Source organism: Callithrix jacchus, chromosome 4 (assembly GCF_049354715.1).
Source record: "Callithrix jacchus isolate 240 chromosome 4, calJac240_pri, whole genome shotgun sequence".
In the NCBI taxonomy this organism is placed as follows: domain Eukaryota; kingdom Metazoa; phylum Chordata; class Mammalia; order Primates; family Cebidae; genus Callithrix; species Callithrix jacchus.
In genome coordinates this window covers 58,561,565-58,580,883 of record NC_133505.1, presented here as the reverse complement: position 1 = coordinate 58,580,883, position 19,319 = coordinate 58,561,565, and positions in this window count along the sequence as shown.

Sequence of the window (19,319 nt, the reverse complement as noted above, 5' to 3'; positions counted from 1 at the left end):
ATGCCATTATTTCATTCCTTCTTATGGCTGAGTAGCATTCCATTGTGATACACACACACACACACATATACACACACGTTTTTCTTTATTCACTTGATTGATGGGCATTTAGGCTGCAGTTGCTAATGTGCTGCTATAAACACGGATGTGCAAATGTCTTTTTCACATAATGACTTTTTTTTTCTGGGTAGATACCCAGTAGTGAGATTGCCAGATCAAATGGTAGTTCTACTTTTAGTTCTTTAAGGAATCTCCATGCTGTTTTCCATAGTGGTTGTACTAGTTTACATTCCCATCAGCAGTGTAGAAGTGTTCCCCTTTCACCATATCCATGCCATATGTTATTTTTTGTTTTTTTTAATTATGACCATTCTTGCAGGAGTAAAGTGGTATTATACTGTGGTTTTGATTTGCATTTCCCTGATTATTAGTGATGTTGAGCATTTCTTCATGTTTGTTGGCCATTTGCATATCTTATTTTGAGAATTGTCTTTTCATGTCCTTTGCTCACTTTTTGATGGGATTGTTTGTTTTCTCTTGCTGATTTGTTTGAGTTCCTTGTAGAGTCTGGACATTAGTCCTTTCTCAGACGAAACAATATACCAGCTTTTCTTGGGAAATCATTTTAAGAGAAAACGAGGATAACTGTCTGATTTTAATTTTCCTGATAATGAGAATGAGAGAAAGAGAATTAATGATTGAAATTCTTTCTTACATTTGGGTACAGGGGTGATAGTTAAAAATACAAGAGTACCATGAAAGTCAAAGTTGAAATCCCTAATCTCACAAGCTTGTCTCAGGCTAGCTTGGCAGATATATAATACATATGCAGTTCTTGCGCAATCAGTGAGAAATACATTAGAGGGTTGTTGTTAGAGTATAAAAAGTAGGTTCTTGAATGAATTGCCCTAGATCAGGCAGGTCACTTCTAGAGTACGAAAATTGCTGAAATTGAATGGGCTTCTGTCCGTCTGCATTCAGGGATGTGGGAAAAACCATGAAGCAAGAATATTTTTTTTAGGATACTAAAACTGATTTATCCCCCTACCCCCAATGCTAACGTATGTTTGTTTTTTTGTTTTTCTTAAATTTCAACTCGAAATTGCTCCACCTGAGGTCATGCTGTATTTCAATTCATGTGCATTTTTGTTAGTTTCCGGAAATGCTAAAAGCATGTCTGGTGGGTGGAATTCATCTAATCTCAGAACATGAGACAGAATATGAGAATATGGAATTCAAAACACACATACACACACACACTCACACACAAGTTCTTGGGTCTCTTTAGATTGAGAGTGCTGATGTTTATGCTCCCAGCCCCACCTTGTGCTTTAGCAAGGATCCCTTTTGTTTGGAATACCACCTCTAAATGATAATTTAAAAAGTGGCAGCTTTTGAATTTGTATCAATCTTAAGAGCTTCATATTGCCCAGCATTTTCACAAACCTAAGAGCAGTATAGAATGATGATGATGAAGCTCTGTGTGTCTGTCTGTCTGTCAACCTATTTATTTACTTAGAAAAAGCAAAAGCTAAATAACCTCCTGTGCACAGAGTATTTACTGCTTTAGGGCACAATCTGTTGCAGAACAGTTAAAACTTTTGCTAAGACTTCTATTGCCTTAATGTATGCCTGGGCGGCCCTGTGTTCCGTCTTGCTTGGCATCTGTGGGTACGATGATTTATTGGTAATACTAGTGTTTGAAGGTCATAGTACTGTTAAGTCAAATGTGTTTGAAGACGGGAAAAAGAGTGTCATTTTCTGTTGTTTCCATGGAATTTTCTAATTCAAGAAGACATTTTATCTTGAAAGAGGATACACTACTGTAGCTAAGAAAAGGAGCGACATTTAATTTGATTAAGGATGCCATTTTTTTTAATTTGAGATTTGCTTATTTACTTTCATTTTCTTAGGAAAATAATATTCTAGGGTGTTACATTATCATCACCATCATCTTAATCAACAGTAACTATGTGCAGAACATTTACAAAAAAAAGGGAAATTTAGAAAGCAGAGACCCTGAGCACACACAAAATCTGACCTTTTCCTTCAAAGAGGGAAGTGCTTGGTAGAGACTTCCTACCTTCCATCTTTTTGCTTTTCTCCTCATAGAATATTTGTAAAACTCGGAGAGTTAAACATTGATTGAGCCACAATAACCAGTAGGCTGAACTGTTGCATTGAAATTCAGATTTTACAATGGTCAGGTGGAAAGAAAGTGAGGGCATTCTAAGCAGTTGTGATTTAAAGGTGCTTAGTATTTGCACACTCAACTGTCACTCAGAGTGTCCTCAAAGTAAGTATCTGGGCATGTGCAAAGGTAAGTAGGAAGCGTTATTCTTCTTTAAGACCACCAAAAAACCCATCTTATTTTTATTTTACTTTGTGCTCAGTTTTATTTATTTACTTATTTATTTATTTTTTTTATTGCATTTTAGGTTTTGGGGTACATGTGCAGAACGTGCAAGATAGTTGCATAGGTACACACCATGTGGCAGTGTGATTTGCTGCCTTCCTCCCCTTCACCCACTTTTGGCATTTCTCCCCAGGCTATCCCTCCCCAGCTCCCCCCCCGCTGGCCTTCCCCTACTACCCCCAATAGACCCCACTGTGTAGTACCACTTTCCCCGTGTCCATGTGTTCTCATTTTTCCTCATCCGCCTATGAGTGAGAATATGTGGTATTTCATTTTCTGTTCATGTGTCAGTTTGCTGAGAATGATGTTCTCCAGATTCATCCATGTCCCTACAAAGGACACGAACTCATAATTTTTGATTGCTGCATAATATTCCATGGTGTATATGTGCCACATTTTCCCAGTCCAGTCTATCATCAATGGGCATTTGGGTTGGTTCCAGGTCTTTGCTATTGTAAACAGTGCTGCAATGAACATTCGTGTGCATTTGTCCTTATAGTAGAACGATTTATAGTCCTTTAAATATATACCCTGTAATGGGATTGCTGGGTCAAATGGAATTTCTATTTCTAAGGCCTTGAGGAATTGCCACACTGTCTTCCACAATGGTTGATCTAATTTACACTCCCACCAACAGTGTAAAAGTGTTCCTATTTCTCCACATCCTCTCCAGCATCTGTTGTCTCCAGATTTTTTAATGATCGCTATTCTAACTGGTGTGAGATGGTATCTCAGTGTGGTTTTGATTTACATCTCTCTAATGACCAGTGATGATGAACATTTTTTCATATGTTTGTTGGCCTCATGTATGTCTTCTTTTGTAAAGTGTCTGTTCATATCCTTTGCCCATTTTTGAATGGGCTTGTTTTTTTCCTGTAGATCTGTTTGAGTTCTTTGTAAATTCTGGATATCAGCCCTTTGTCAGATGGGTAAACTGCAAAGATTTTTTCCCATTCTGTTGGTTGCCGATTCACTCTAGTGACTGTTTCTTTTGCCATGCAGAAGCTGTGGAGTTTGATTAGGTCCCATTTGTCTATTTTGGCTTTTGTTGCCAATGTTTTTGGTGTTTTGGTCATGAAATCCTTGCCTCCTCCAATGTCCTGAATGGTTTTGCCTAGATTATTTTTTTAATCAAATGCTACCTTTACCTCCACATTCACACTGAGGCAAAAGTGAATAAGGACAGTTTCCAAAGGTGATTGCTCTTAATTAGATATAAACTCTGTCAAATAAATACAGTTTTAAATTGAGGACATTAGTTGTCCAGTTAAAAAAAGGTTTTGTTTGTGTGAAGAGTCAGCAAAAGTAAGACTTCTTAAGTAACATATCGCATAAACTTGGCCAGGTCAAATTTCAAAGAACTAAAACACCGAATTAAATTGTTGGATTTTAATGATCTGATTTTTAAAATTGAGGACCACATACCAAATAATAGTAATTTTGTTAAATTCAACCTTTTCCTTTTTTTCAAAAATGTTGAGGTAATGGAATATTCGGTAAACTTTATAGACTATAGTCCTCATGAACTATCTTTTTACAAACTTTCTCATTGCGTGAACATGCCTGGCTGCTTAGAGCCTAAGTTTTCTCATTTATCATTTTTATAACATTGATCATAGGATAAAAGGAGAATTTGCATAAGGTGCTAGATATAGGGGCATACTCCATACTTGGTGAATGTTGTGATCATAACATGGTACTTACTATGTGCAAAGTGTAGTTTCCTCAGAGTGCCCATGGTTGGCAACAATTTGCTTAGCTACATTTCTCCCCATTAAAGCACCTTTAATTTTGTATTTTCTATTAGAATAGAATGAATACAAGTTTGACTATGTTTCCCCTTGTTCAGGAGCAACTCACAGACCAAAGCAAGCAACATATTCTGCAGTACCCTATTCAATAAAAAATAGCCTTTGTCTCTGTATTTTGTGTTTGTCAATATTTGAAGGGCAAGGAGTTAATTTTCTACAACCTGTAAACACTTTGCTTGAGGTCTTTGCACCTCTGGATGAAAAATGCATGTTAATTAATGGTGACAATGACAATAGCATTTCATGTTTTTTATCATGTAGCACTTTACCCATCTCTAAGCCTTTTCCTCCTGAAGTGGGTTGTCTATTATTTTATTCATTATTTTACCCCTGGTAACTTGGGCTTTGTTAAAATACAGCAGACTTCTTCCTCTTGTAGGTTACCATAGCAAATTGCATAAGAATTTACACCATAAATTATTCATTACATCCAATTTAGTATAATTATTAATTCCAGCATACATTGGTGCCTGATTACATCTCAGTGCTCATTGCTGGATCTTGACCATGTTCTGCTGAAAATAATGATCTGTCATGGCTGATAAGAATCTAACAAGACCCACTAAAAGGTGGAAACATTTAATTAATATTGGTTTAATGAAACAATGATGGATCCAATTGTTACAATCTGTCAGAAATTATTCCTAAGGTAATCCAAAATCTAACTGGTAATGAATTTAAGAGCTAGCACTGATGTGCAAGCAATCAACATGCTTTCCAATTCAGGAGCAAATTGGGATGTACTCTTCCCTCGGTATCTTTCTGCAGAAGTAAATCAGCTCTACTTACACTGAGAAGCTTTGCTCCCTACATCAGTTCTCGTATTTCAAGCTTTCATGCCTTATGCTCCCAATGAGCCCTTTCCTTGCATTAAAGATGCATCCTGTATTGTATGTGAATGTTCCAAGCTGCACTGCCTCCCACGCGGATCTCATTTTAACTCTGACTAAGTTGAGCTGAGCAAAGTTTGCAGTTGTCTTTCCCACTGGGAATTTAACCTAGGTAGAATATGGCTGTAGATTCAGTTCAAAAGACTTTTGGCTGCAAAACCATATTGTTCTAAACATCCAGGGAACATCAGTAAATAGATAATAGATATGGTCTAATTTTGATTTGAATTTTTTTTAATGTAGAGAAGAAATGGAACTCAAGTGGAATCAGATTGATGTTGTTATATTAGTTAATATGCTTTGAGTCAGTTTTTATTTATTTTTTAATCTTGCATCTCTTCCAAATCAAGCGACAGATAGTATTACTTATTTTTAAATCTTAAGAATACATTTGGTGGCATATTTTTTAATCCTAGTAGAGAAGATAAGTTAAACATTACATGTATGATAACATCTCTCTTTCTTGAAAGCCAGTGGTGTGCTAGGTACTCTGTGTATATTTGCTTTCATACTCACAATAGTGTTTAAAAGTAGACGTAATGTTTACCATTTTTAAGATGAGAAAGCTGAAACCTGAGGTCCTCATGTAGTAAACTGATGAGTAGAGATGTATCCAGGTCTGTCTGATGTTAAATCTGTAATTAGCTACTTCTGCACATTTTATTGAAACACATCTCTAAACCAGAGGCATAAGGCAGGGATTGTTTGAACAGCTAAACTGATGAGTTTTTTCATCTTTTTTATATTAGACCATTGGGTGTATTTGAATGCTATGTCTTTGAAACACACATATGGGTAAGATGACTAAAGGTAGAAAGGCAGAACTTATACACTTGCCACCAATTCAATAACAGGTTTTGATTACATAGTCTCTGTTTTAAGAGGCATAAACTGATAGATATCAGACTCATCTACTATAGTAATGAGTCATATTACAAAACTATATATCCATCACATTTCAACTCTTGTACTTCCTCTGTATGTTTTCCCAAGAAAATATTCAAAAATCATTTCTAAGGTTACTTTTTGTGTGTATGTGGATTTTGTTTAAAGTATTTTCCTAGAGATTTGTGGGACTGGGACTTTCAGATCACTGTCAGTTGTCTTCCTTGAAAACTCAGGGGCAATGGATACTTCAGTAGCACTTTGAGTACCCACCTTAGAAAACTATTGATGGACAAATGCTATCATCTTTGCCCTGCAGTTTAGTATGCACAAGCTGAAGTTCTTCTGCACCACCTGAGAACTCATTAATATCTCTAAGGCACACCCCCTGTGTATCACATTCAATCTACCCTGGAGTTCAACATCACAAATAAAACTCACCTGTAGGAGGAGAGGTTATGCTATTTATCTGTAACTGTTCTATTGGCTTCTGGGACTTCATTATATACTTAGTGTTATATCATGCAATCTTAGAGATCTTTTCTGGAACGACTTTGTATAATCCTTAAGCATTGTTAAAGCTTGTTACAGTCTTTTTTTCCCACAAGTTTATTGGGTCGCTATAAAGCTGAGAGAAAAATCTCCCAGGAGAAAGAATGTGAAAGATAGCTAGTGTGGGAACAAAGACTAGAAGAAGCAGGCAGAATAAGGAAAGAGAAGTCATAGAAGTAGGCAGTAAAAACTGAAGGGTGGGGAAAAAAAAGCTAGACCCACTGACCTGTCTCTCTTTATACACATGTATTTATCTTGGCATTTTCACAAAAGTGCCAAGTAAACTGCCTGATTGTTTATTTGTTAATTAATCAATAACATAATTCCTCTTATGGCTACCCTACCCTGATAGCAGATAATCAGATAATACAAAAGAATTATTATCTCCCTATTAGTTTATTTAGTTTTGATTTGTTGAATGCCAGAGGAAAGTTTTAGGAAATGCCTGTGGAGGTTATGCGTATCTATAGACGAACAGAAACAGAAAAATACTTATTTCTAATGCGGGTATGTTTCAATTCTTAAGAGAGAATTGCAATGTAGAAACAGGAACATGATTTAAGATTACCTAATATAACATATTGTTCATATTTCTACACCTTATAAAAGCTGTTAATTTTGGAAAATTACTTTGGAGATAGTGGAAATGGTCCTCACCTTTCCCTTCAATTAGGAACTTCCTCCAAACGTATCCTGTATGGTCATTAGGAAAAGAGATGTACATGCTGGGGTGGTTGTGGCAATATTTTGACAAAATGTTAATGTAATATTTCTTTTGCACTTTTGCACATAGCATATTTTTAGTTGGATCAAAACGGCCCTCTGTCTCAGGAGTAACGTTTGGAATGTTACAGAAGGAATGGAAGGAGAAATATTTCGTCTTCATTTTCTGACATTCAGTGTCGGATTTGATATTATCTTCTTTAGCATATCAACAGCCAGTTTGTATTTTTTTTCCTTTTTTGGAGACAGGGTCTGGCTTTGTCACCCAGTTTATTAGGGTTCTCTAGAGGGACAGAAATATTAGAATAGATGTATATATAAAGTGGGGTTCATTAAGGAGTATTAGCTCACACAGTCACAAGGTGAGATGCCACAATAGTCTGACTGCAAGCTGATGAGCAAGGAAGTCAGTCCAAGTGTCAGAGTTGAAGAACTTGGAGTCCGATGTTCGAGGGCAAGAAGCATCCAGCACGGGAGAATGATGTAGGCTTGGAAGCTAAATCGTTCTACTCTCTCCTCGTTCTTTTGCCTGCTTTTACTCTGGCAGGACTGGCAACTAATTAGATTGTGCCCACCCAGGTTGAGGATGGGTCTGCCCTTCCCCGTCCACTGACTCAAATGTTAATCTCTTTTGGCAACACCCTTACGGACACACTGAGAAACAATACTTTGATCCTTCAGTCCAATAAAGTTGCCATTCAATATTAACCATCACACCCAGGCTGGAGTACAGTGGTACAACCTCAGCTCACTGCAACCTCTGCCTCCCAGATTCAAGTGATTCTTGTGCCACAGCCTCCTGAGTAGCTGATTACAGGCACGTACAGTTGCAGTTAGTTTTTTTTTTTTTTTTTTTTTTTTTGTATTTTTAGTAGAGATGGGTTTTTACCATGTTGGCCAGGCCAGTCTTGAACTCCTGGCCTCAAGTCATTCACCTGCCTCAGATTCACAAAGGGTTGAGATTATAGGCATCAGCCATGGCACCTGGCTAGTTTGGATGTTAGACAACATATTTTTCTCTTATGGCACATGTAGAAGAATTGGGGAAAAGACAAAAAGGAAGTAAATGAAAGAAGTTGAATCCTTGCACACAGGAGATTAAGGGATAAAGAAAAGGAGCAGAAGACATTAGATGCTCAAACATGTAGCTAATTCCCACCTGGAATGAAAAGGTATATTATGAAATAGAGTTATGAAAGACACTAGCCTTCTTCCATTTTGAACTATAAGGAAAAATAAGTGTGCAGAGCAGCCCAGTACTGACAGTGGATGGTTCCATTTAGTTAAGAACATGGAATTGCATTGCCAGGACTACAGTGTTCGAGTTTAAAATTCCAGCCAGTTCTTGTGTGGTTAATGAGTATGCTTGCAGTGGGGAAAGCTGTAGTGAAAGTGAGATAATGCCCAATCCAAAGGCTGAGGTGAGCTATTTTAGAACAGAAGACATGATGGAAGACAAGGCAGAAGTGTATAGCTCTGGCAAATGCCAAAGGCCAGAGAAGGACCACAAATTGATTTCTATTATCTGCAAACAGTGGCAGTTCGCAGTGAGAATGCACAGAAATGGAACCAGTTATCATTGAAAGGCTACCAACTTGTGCACGAAGCTAGCTTTCCCCTCAGATATCATGATAACTCACTGTTATGAGAACAGCATGGAGGTAAGGGCCCCCATGATTCAATTACCTCCCACTGGGTTCCTCCTACAACACATGGAAATTATGGAAACTGCAATTTAAAATGAGATTTGGGTCAAGACACAGCCAAACCATATCACACTTGTTGAATGGCTTTGACCAAAATCCTGATAACGATATGAACCATAAAGTCCAGGTGGTCTCAGACAGAGATGAGGAGCTTGCTGTGAACTGGAGCAAAGGTGATGCTTCTTATACATTAGCAGAGAGATTGTCAGCATTTTGCCGCTGCCCTGGAGATCTGTGAAACTTTAAACTTGAAAGAGTTGATTTAGGGTATCTGGTGAAAGAAATATCTAAGTGGCAAAGTGTTCAAGAGGAAGCAAAGAAGAAAAGTTTGGAAAATTCTCAACCTGACAATGCAAATAGGAAAGAAAAGCTAATGACCAGTGATGATGAGCTTCTTTTTAATATGCTTGTTGACTGCATAAGTGTCTTCTTTTGAAAAGTGTCCATTCATATCCTTGGCCCACTTTTTGTTGGGGTTGTTTGTTTTTTCTTGTAAATTTATTTAAATTCTTTGTAGATTCTGGTGTGGTGATTCCTCAAGGATCCAGAACTAGAAATACCATTTGACCCAGCAACCCCATTACTGGGTATATACTTAAAGGATTATAAAACATTCAACTATAAAGACAGATGCACAAGTATGTTTTTTGCAGCACTGTTCACAATAGCAAAGACTTGGAACCAACCCAAATGTCCATCAAAGGTAGACTGGATTAAAAAAATGTGGCACATATACACCATGAACTATTATGCAGCCTTAAAAAAGGAAGAGTTCATGTCCTTTGCAGGGACATGGATGAAGCTGGAAACCATCATTCTCAGCAAACTGACACAAGAACAGAAAACCAAACACCACATGCTCTCACTCATAAGTGGGTGTTGAATGATGAGAACACATGGACACAGGGAGGGAAACATCACACACCAGGGCCTGTTGGGGGTTGAAGGGGGATAGGGGAGACATAGCAGGGGATGGGGGAATTGGGGAGGACTAACATTAGGATAAATACCTAATGTAGATGACAGGGAGATGGATGCAGCAAATCACCATGGCACATGTATACCTATGTAACAATCCTGCATGTTCTGCACATGTACCCCAGAACTTAAAGTATAATTTACCAAAAAAAAAAAAAAGAAAAGAAAAGAATAAAAAACTCATTTTCTGGGGAGAAATTTGAGCCTGCTGCAGAAATTTGCATAAGTAACAAGGAGCCAAATGTTAATTGCCAAGGCAAAGAGGAAAATGTCTTCAAGGCATGTCAGAGACCTTGGTGGTAGCCCCTGTTACAGCAGGCCCAGAGACCTAGGAGGGAAAAATTGTTTCATGGGGCTGCACCCAGGATCTCCTTAGTGTGTGCAGCCTAGGGACTTGGTGTCTTGTATTCCAACCACTCCAGGTGTGGTTAAAAGTGGCCAAGGTACAGCTGAGGCCATGGCTCCAGAGGGTGCAAGCCCCAAGACTTGGCAGCTTCCATGTGGTATGGAGCCTGTGGGTGCACAGAAGTCAAGAACTGAGGTTTGGGAACCCCTGTCTGCATTTCAGAGGATGTATGAAAATGCTTGGATTCCAGGCAGCTTCAGAGGTGGAGCCTTCTTAGAGAACATTTGAAGCAGTGCAGAAGGAAAAGATGGGGTCAGAGCCCCCAAATAGAGTCCCCACTGGGGCACTGCCTAGTGGAGGTGTAAAAGAAGCCAGTTGCTACAATGTTAGATTCACCAACAGCTCACACTGTGCACCTGGAAAAGCTGCAGACACTCAATGCCAGCCCATAAAGGCAGCTAAGAGGTGGGCAAAGCCATAGGGCTGGACCTGCCCAAGACCATGGGAACCCACCTCTTGCATCAGCATGACTTGGATGTGAAACATGGAGTCAAAGGAAATTGTTTTGGAACTCTAAGGTTTAATGACTGCCCTATTGGATTTTGGACTTGCATGGGGACTGTAGCTCCTTGGCTTTGACCAATTTCTCCCATTTGGAATGGGTGTATATTCCCGATGCCTGTACCCCCACTGTATCTGAGAAGCAACTAATTTGCTTTTGATTTTACAGGCTCATATGTGGAAGGGACTTGCCTTGCCTCATATTAGACACTGAACTCTTTTGAGTTAATGCTAGAATAAGTTAAGACTTTGGAAGACTGTTGTAAGGACATGATTGTTTTCTAAATTGTGAGAACATGAAATTTGGGGAGGGGTCAGGGTGGAATGATATGGTTTGGCTGTATCCCCATCCAAATCTCATTTTGTATGTCCTATAATCCCTGCATCTCACAGAAGGGACCAGGTGGAGATATTGAGTCATGGGGCAGTTTCGCCCATTCTGCTTTCATGACAGTGAATTAATTTTCCTGAGATCTGTTGGGTTTATAAGGGGCTTACCATTTCACTGAGCACTGATTCTTCTCCTTCCTGCTGCCATGTGAAGAAGAACGTGTTTGGTTCCCCTACCACTATGATTGTAAATTTCCTGAGGCCTCCTCAGCCATGCTGAAATGTGAGTCAATTAATCCTCTTTCCTTTATAAGTGACCCAGTCTTAGATGTGTCTTTATTAGGAGCATGAGAACAGACTAAAAGAGAAACAAAGTGAGATAACTAGGAAATAAAATAGTGAGGATTTCTAGATAGGGTGTTCAATGGTTTTAAAGCTGCTCAAATATTGATTGATATTACATTAACAGCATTATTAAAATAGTACATTGTTTTCATAATTGTAGGGTTATAAACTAAGAATATGTGAAAAATTTTATCTATAGTTCTGCTTGCCAAAGATCACCACCATTTATTGAGACTATTCTCTTGAATTGTGCTTCCTAAACAGATACTTTTACATTTTCTAACTTTTTTTATTACAGTTTCGGTCAGGACTACACATTCTAAAAAAGTATGCAGAGAGATCATTTTTATTATTATTATTTAAAAATGCATGCCAACTATCAAAACTGTGGCCAAAGTGTTTTCTATGACCAGATGGTCACTTTGAAAAAAAATATTGTTACAAAACTCTTTTTGTGAATAGTCAGGGTGCTTGCAAATGTGTGGATCTGTATATTTTTGGCATGTGTATTGAAGACATTGGGCGTTTTAGCATTGAGGAGCTTGGAGAAATACTCTGCAAAGCTGACACTCAGACCACTAAGAAGGGTATGTTACCCTTTTTTGGGGAGCATAATCAGGCTGATCCTGGAAGAGTTTGGAGAGGTTGGAAGCTGAAATGAACCATCACTACTGTGCTGGGGTAATGCTTGCAGTAGCAGCAGCCAAAAAGGAAGAAATGGGCTTTGTGCTTTATTCTTCCATTCTTCATTGAGTGCTTCCTATTGGAAGAACCAAAAAAAGAAAAACTTAGCTAGCAAAGCTGAAACATACTTTCTACATCCCATCCCTAGCAGCACACAATTGAGTATAGAAAGGAGGGTTTGAAGAAAAGGAATAAAAAATATGTTAATAATTAACACAGTATATAAAAGTGAAGTAAAAGTGAACATTTTAAAGATGCTATTTAATTGTTTTCTGAATTCTAATATTTTCATTGAGAGGTCAACTGTCAGTTTTATTATACTTCTCTGAAAATCATGTATCCTTTTACTCTGGCTGTTTTAGATTTTATTCCAACTTCAGCAGTTTATCTGTGAGGTATTTAGGTTTGATGGTTTGATTTTCTTTGAAATTATTTTTGTTGGGGTTTGAGGAGCTTCCTGAATCTGAGCATTGATTAACAAACAAACGAATAAAAACTAGTATTGTAAAATACTTGGCTATTACTTAACTATTTTTTTTTGCTTCTCTCCCTATTTAGCACATTAAACCCACATTACACTGTTCATATGTGTCCATATGTCTATTATATCTTGTTGCATCTTCTATTGTGTCCAGTCTACTGTCAGAGATTTTCATTTCAGATATTATATTTTTAAATTCTAGCATGTCCTTTTGATTGATTTGGTAGATTATAATTCTAATTGAGATGTTATAGCTTTTGTCTATTTTGCTCATAATTTTTGCTATTTCATGAAGATGTTAATTATAGGGTTTTTTTAAGTTGCTAGTCTGCTAATTCCAAAAACTGTATCAATTTATGGGTCTGTTTTATCTTATTATCTTGGTTATCTGCTGTGTAGTACCACCTTTTTGAATGTCTAGTTTTTTTTATTGAAGCCAGGTATTGTATTTTAGAAGTTCCAGCTAATAATATTTTCCATCAAAGAGAATTTTCCTTTTTCTTTGCTAGGCAGTTAGGATGGGGCTTTGCTCATCTTAATCAGACTACAAACTGGCCTGGGTTTAGGCTGAACTGCAGGTGAGTAAGATTCAGTCAACCACTGGTTCATCTGATTTTCTAGAGTATAGGTGTCAAGAAATTTCCAGCTTAGCTCTTCAGTGACTTGCCACGCACAACTTTACAATTTGACAAGTGACTTGAGGGGTACACCAGCTTGGTATTTAAAGCTCCTACAGTGTACAGCTCTGTCATTCCAGGCCTGTGCAATTTCCAAAATTACAGCTGGAAGTTTAACGTCTCACTTCCTGGAGACAAGAATAGAGTCTCAACCTCTAATGTGCTCAGATTGCCAACTATTCCTGGGTAGGAAGTCATGAAAGTAACTCTGTGCCAGCAGGAACAGGGGCAAAGAAAACTACCCCTTTAAACTTCACACTATTTTAGAATATATTGAAGTTTTAATAACTGTTGACCTGTTATGATTTTAATTTCTGAGAAAGGGAGACAAGCTGAATTTCAGTCATGTTTCATATTGTTTTACTCTCTCCCATATTACCCTAGTCTGAAAAGTCAGAATTGCAAGAGAAGAGATTAGGTCTCATAATATCCTTGTCATTCTCTTCAATAAATGATATACTTATTGCTCAGAAAATTGAGGATTCTGCAGCTGTTGGCTCTCTTTCTTTGCAGGATAGTTTTTTTGGGAGCCAAATATTTAACTGATTGTCAAGAAGCTTCTCATGGCATCTTGGCTATTTAAAATGGGAACTTATATGATGAAACATAGGAAATATGTAAAGGGGTCAAGAAAGGCAATTAGAATTACCAAGTCTAATGAGATGTCATAAACATACTAAAAATTTACATATTTTTTAAGACAATGTTAAATGTACCCTTTGCTATTTTCCCTTGCCAATTGTATACCCTTGTTCATATACTATTAGCTAAGTTTGCAGTTTTGGGCCATGTGAGCTTTGTAAATACACTTTTCATATTTTTACACCTCTGTATTAGGAATGGTAATTCTCTGCCTCTTCCTAGTCCTCTTAGAAAGGGTAAGAACCAATAGAGTTCTTGGGTCTTGAGGGAGATTTTCCTGGACTCCCACTAAACATAAGTTTCTGGAAGAGTTTTCAAATGTTTTCTTTTATACATTTTATTTTTTCAATGGTAACCACAGACAAATGGGCACACACACGCAAACACACACACACACACCACAAATGCTCCAATTGTACCACAGATATAGAGATATATATCTGTATATCTCCTCTGGGAGATTACAGCTTATTAGGGGTAGCAGATGAGATTATGAAATCTAAACACATTCATTTAAAACATATGATAAGTAGCCAAAGTAATGGAGAAGCCAAAACTGTTTAGAAGTAGAAATGACTTGTGGCTAGGCTGAAACAACTCTGGATTAAGAATTAGGAGATCTAGGAGGGCAGTCAAGATGGCTGAATAGACACAACTCAGGTGCACAACACCCAGCGAGAGAGATGCAGAAATCCAGAGATCTCCTAGCTCCAACTGAGGTAACAAATGAATTTCAAAGGGTCTGGTCTGATGGTGAACAAAACCCAGGCAGGGCAGACTGAGGTGGGGAGGGGTGCCACTTCACCAAGAAAGTGCATCTGACCGGTGAGTTGGAGGCTCCCTCTCTGGCACTCTGGTCTAGATACAGTACTTCCCCCAAAGCCTCAACAATACACAGAACTGGGGATCTTTGCCAGTCGAGCTCTGGGAATTACAAGTGCAGAGTTGAATAATAAATCCAGAATGGTGTCCCGGATTGGCACGCAGATCTAAGCAAACGCATAAGCCCATAAGCCGGCTGGGAGAGTCTGCCAACCAGCTATTGCCCCCTACTCTTGCCCAGGGAAAGATGGAGCTGAAGGCGTGAGAACAGATGGAGCAGCGGGGTGGGTACCCCCTCCCCCATGACCAGAGAGAGGGAGCTGAAAACGGGAGACAGGCAGTGTGGCTGGGCGCATCACTACCCTCCCCCACAAACCCCAGAGGGCTGAAGCATTAACTCTAGCGGGCTGCACAACCAATGGCACAGTCTGCCCTGAATGCTGAATGATCCAGCCCTGTGGAGGAAGGACATAGCCCACCATTAAAGGGGTGGGACTAGGCCTCAGGTTTTAACAAAAACACAGGAAGACTACATAGCAACTAGACTGCGTTCTTGACCACCCAGCAGCTCCTTCAGGTCAGCAGAATAGGCAGCCCAAACTCCCAGTGTAAACAAAAAAGACACAGGAAGCTTACCTAGCAACTTGAAGGAGTCCATAGAAACCAAGTAGCTCCCTGACAGGCAGACAAGAGACATCATCAAGCAGCTCCCTGAGATCACAGCCAGGAAAATCCATGAAGATGGGAACAAAACAGCACAAAAAAAGATGAAATCATCAAAGATCAGAACACCTCTTCTCCTTCAAGGGATCACAACTCCTCAACAACATGGGAACACATAATGACCAAGAAAGAGTGCGATGAATTGATAGAATCAGGTTTCAGAAAGTGGATAATAAAAACTTTTCTGAGCTAAAGGAACAGATTCAAACTCAATGCAAAGAAACCAAAAACCTTGAAAAAACGTTAGATGAAATGCTAACTATAATAACCAGCTTAGAGAAGAACATAAACAACTTGATGTAGTTGAAAAACACAGTATGAGAAATACGTGAAACAAATACAAGTTTTAATAGCTGAATCGATCAATCAGAAGAAAGGATATTAGAGACTGAAGATCCACTCACTGAAAAAAAAGAGAAGGCAAGACAAGAAAAAACAGTGAAAAGAAATGAACATGGTGAAACCCAGTCTCTACTAAAGATACAAAAACTTAGCTGGGCATGGTGGTGCACACCTGTAATACCAGCTACTCAGGAGGCTGAGGCAGGAGAATTGCCTGAACTCAGGAGGCGGAGGTTGTGGTGAGCCGAGATCATGCCATTGCACTCCAGCCTGGGTAATAAGAGCGAAACTCCATCTCAAAAAAATAAAAATAAAAATAAATTTTTAAAAATAGAAATGAACAAAGCCTCCAAGAAATATGGAATTATGTGAAAAGACCTAATCTACGCTTGATCAGTGTACTTGAATATGACAGGGAGATTGAATCCAAGCTGGAAAACATGCTCCAGGATATTATTCAGGAGAACTTCTGAAGCCTAGCAAGGCAGTCCAACATTCAAATCCAAGAAATACAGAGAACACCACAAAGATATTCCTCAAGAAGAGCAACACCAAGGCACATAATTGTTAGATTCACCAGGGTTGCAATGGAAAAAATACTAAGGACAGCCAGAGAGAAAGGTCAGGTCACCCAGCAAGGGAAGCCAATCAGGCTCACAGTGGGTCTCTCGGCAGAAACCCTACAAGCCAGAAGAGAGTAGGGGCTAATATTCAACAAACTTAAAGAAAAGAACTTTAAACCCAGAATCTCATATCCAGCCAAACTAAGCTTCATAAGTGAAGGAGAAATAAAATCCTTTACAGACAAGCAATTACCTGAGATTTAATCACCACCAGACCTGCCCTATAAGAGCTCCTAAAAGAAACACTAAGCACGGAAAGGAATAAGTACCAGCCACTGCAAAAGCACACCAAATGGCAAAGACCAAAAATGCAATGAAGAAAATGAGTCAGCTAATGGGCAAGAAAACCAGCACGTAACAAAATGGCAGGATCAAATTCACACATAACAATATTAACATTGAATACGAATGGCCTAAATGCCCCAATCAAAAGACACAGACTGGCAAACTGGATAAAAAGTCAAGACCCATCACTGTGCTGTATTCAGGAAACCCATCTCACATGCAAAGATACACATAGCTCAAAATAAAGGGATGGAAGAAGATTTACCAAGCAAATGGAGAACAACAACAACAACAAAAAGCAGGGGTTGCAATCTTAGTCTTTGATAAAACAGACTTCAAACCAACAAAGATCGAAAGAGACAAAGAAGGGAGTTACATAATGGTAAAAGGATCAATCCAACAAGAAGAGCTAACTATCCTAAATATATACGCACCCAACACAGGAGTACCCGGATACATAAAGCAAGTTCTTAATGGCCTAAAATGAGATTTAGACTCCCACAAAATAATAGTGGGTGACTTCAACACTCCACTGTCAATATTAGAAAGATCAATGAGACAGAAAATTAACAAGGACATCCAGGACTTGAATGCAGAGCTGGACCAAGCAGACCTAATACACATCTACAGAAATCTCCACCCAGATCCACAGGATATACATTTTTCTCAGCACCGCATCACACTTACTCTACAATTGACTGCAGTATTGGAAACAAAGCACTCCTCAGCAAATGCAAAAGAATGGAAATCATAATAAACAGTCTATCAGACCACAGCACAAACAGATTGGAACTCAGAATTAAGAAACACACTCAAATCCGCACAACCACTTGGAAGCTGAACAACTTTCTTCTGAGTGTAGACTGGATAAACAATGAAATGAAGGCAGAGACAAAGATTTTCTTCAAAACCAATCAGAAAGAAGACACAACCTACCAGAATCTCTGGGACACCTTTAAAGCAGTGTCAAGAGGGAAATTTATAGCAATAAATGCCCACATGAGAAAGAAGGAAAGAGCTAAAATTGATACCCTATCATCAAAATTGAAAGAGCTAGGGGAGAAAGATAAAAAATACTCAAAAGCTAGCAGAAGACAAGAAATAACTAAGATCAGAGAGGAACTAAAGGAGATAGAGACACAAAAATCAATAAATCCAGAAGGTGGTTTTTTGAAAAGATCAACAAATAGACATACTGCTAGCCAGACTAATAAAAAAGAAAAGAGAGAAGAATCAAATAGATGCAATAAAAAAGATAAAGGGGATATCACCACTGATCCCACAGAAATACAAATTATCGTCAGAGATTACTACAAAGAGCTCTATGCACATAAACCAGTAAACCAGGAAGAAATGAAGAAATTCCTGGACACTTGTACTTTACCAAGACTAAACCAGGAGGAAGTTGAAACACCGAATAGACCAATAACAAGGGCTAAATGGAGGCAGCAATCAATAGCCTACCAATGAATAAAAGTTGAGGTCCAGATGGGTTCACAGCTGAATTCTACCAGACGTACAAAGAGGAGCTGGTTCCATTTCTTCTGAAACTATATCAAACAATACAAAAAGAAGGAATCCTCCCTAACTCATTTTATGAGACCAACATCATCCTGATACCAAAACCAGGCAGAGACTCAACTAAAAAACAAAACTTCAGGCAAGTATCCATGATGAACATTAATGCAAAAATATTCAGTAAAATACTGGCAAACCAAATGCAACAGCACATCAAGCAGCTTATTCATCACGATCAAGTAGGCTTCATCCCAGGGATGCAAGGCTGGTTCAACATATACAAGTCCATAAATATAATCCATCACATAAATGGAACCAAAGACAAAAACCACATTATTATCTCAGTAGATACAGAGAAGGCCTTCAACAAAATTCAGCAGCCCTTAATGCTAAAATCTCTCAAAAAACTCAGTATTAATGGACCATATCATAAAATGATAAAAGCTATATATGAAAAACCTACAGCCAATATCATACTGAACAGGCAAAAGCTGGAAGAATTCCCTTTGAAATCAGGCACTAGACAAGATGCCCTCTCTCACCACTCCTATTCAATATAGTATTGGCAGTTCTAGCCAGAGCAATCAGGCAAGAAAAAGAAATAAAGAGTGTTCAATTAAGAAAGGAGGAAGTCAAACTGTTTCTATTTGCAGATGACGTGATTGTATATTTAGAAGACTCCATCATCTCGGTGCAAAATCTTCTCAAACTGATAAGCAACTTCAGCAAAGTTTCAGGATACAAAATCAATGTACAGAAATTACAAACATTCCTATATACCAATAACAGACAAACAGAGAACGAAATCAAGAATGAACTTCCATTTACAATTGCTACAAAGAGAATAAAATACCTGGGAATATAACTAACAAAGGATGTAAAGGACCTCTTCAAGGAGAACTACAAACCACTGCTCAACAAAATGAGAGAGGAAACAAACAGATGGAGAAACATTCCATGCTCATGATTAGGAAGCATC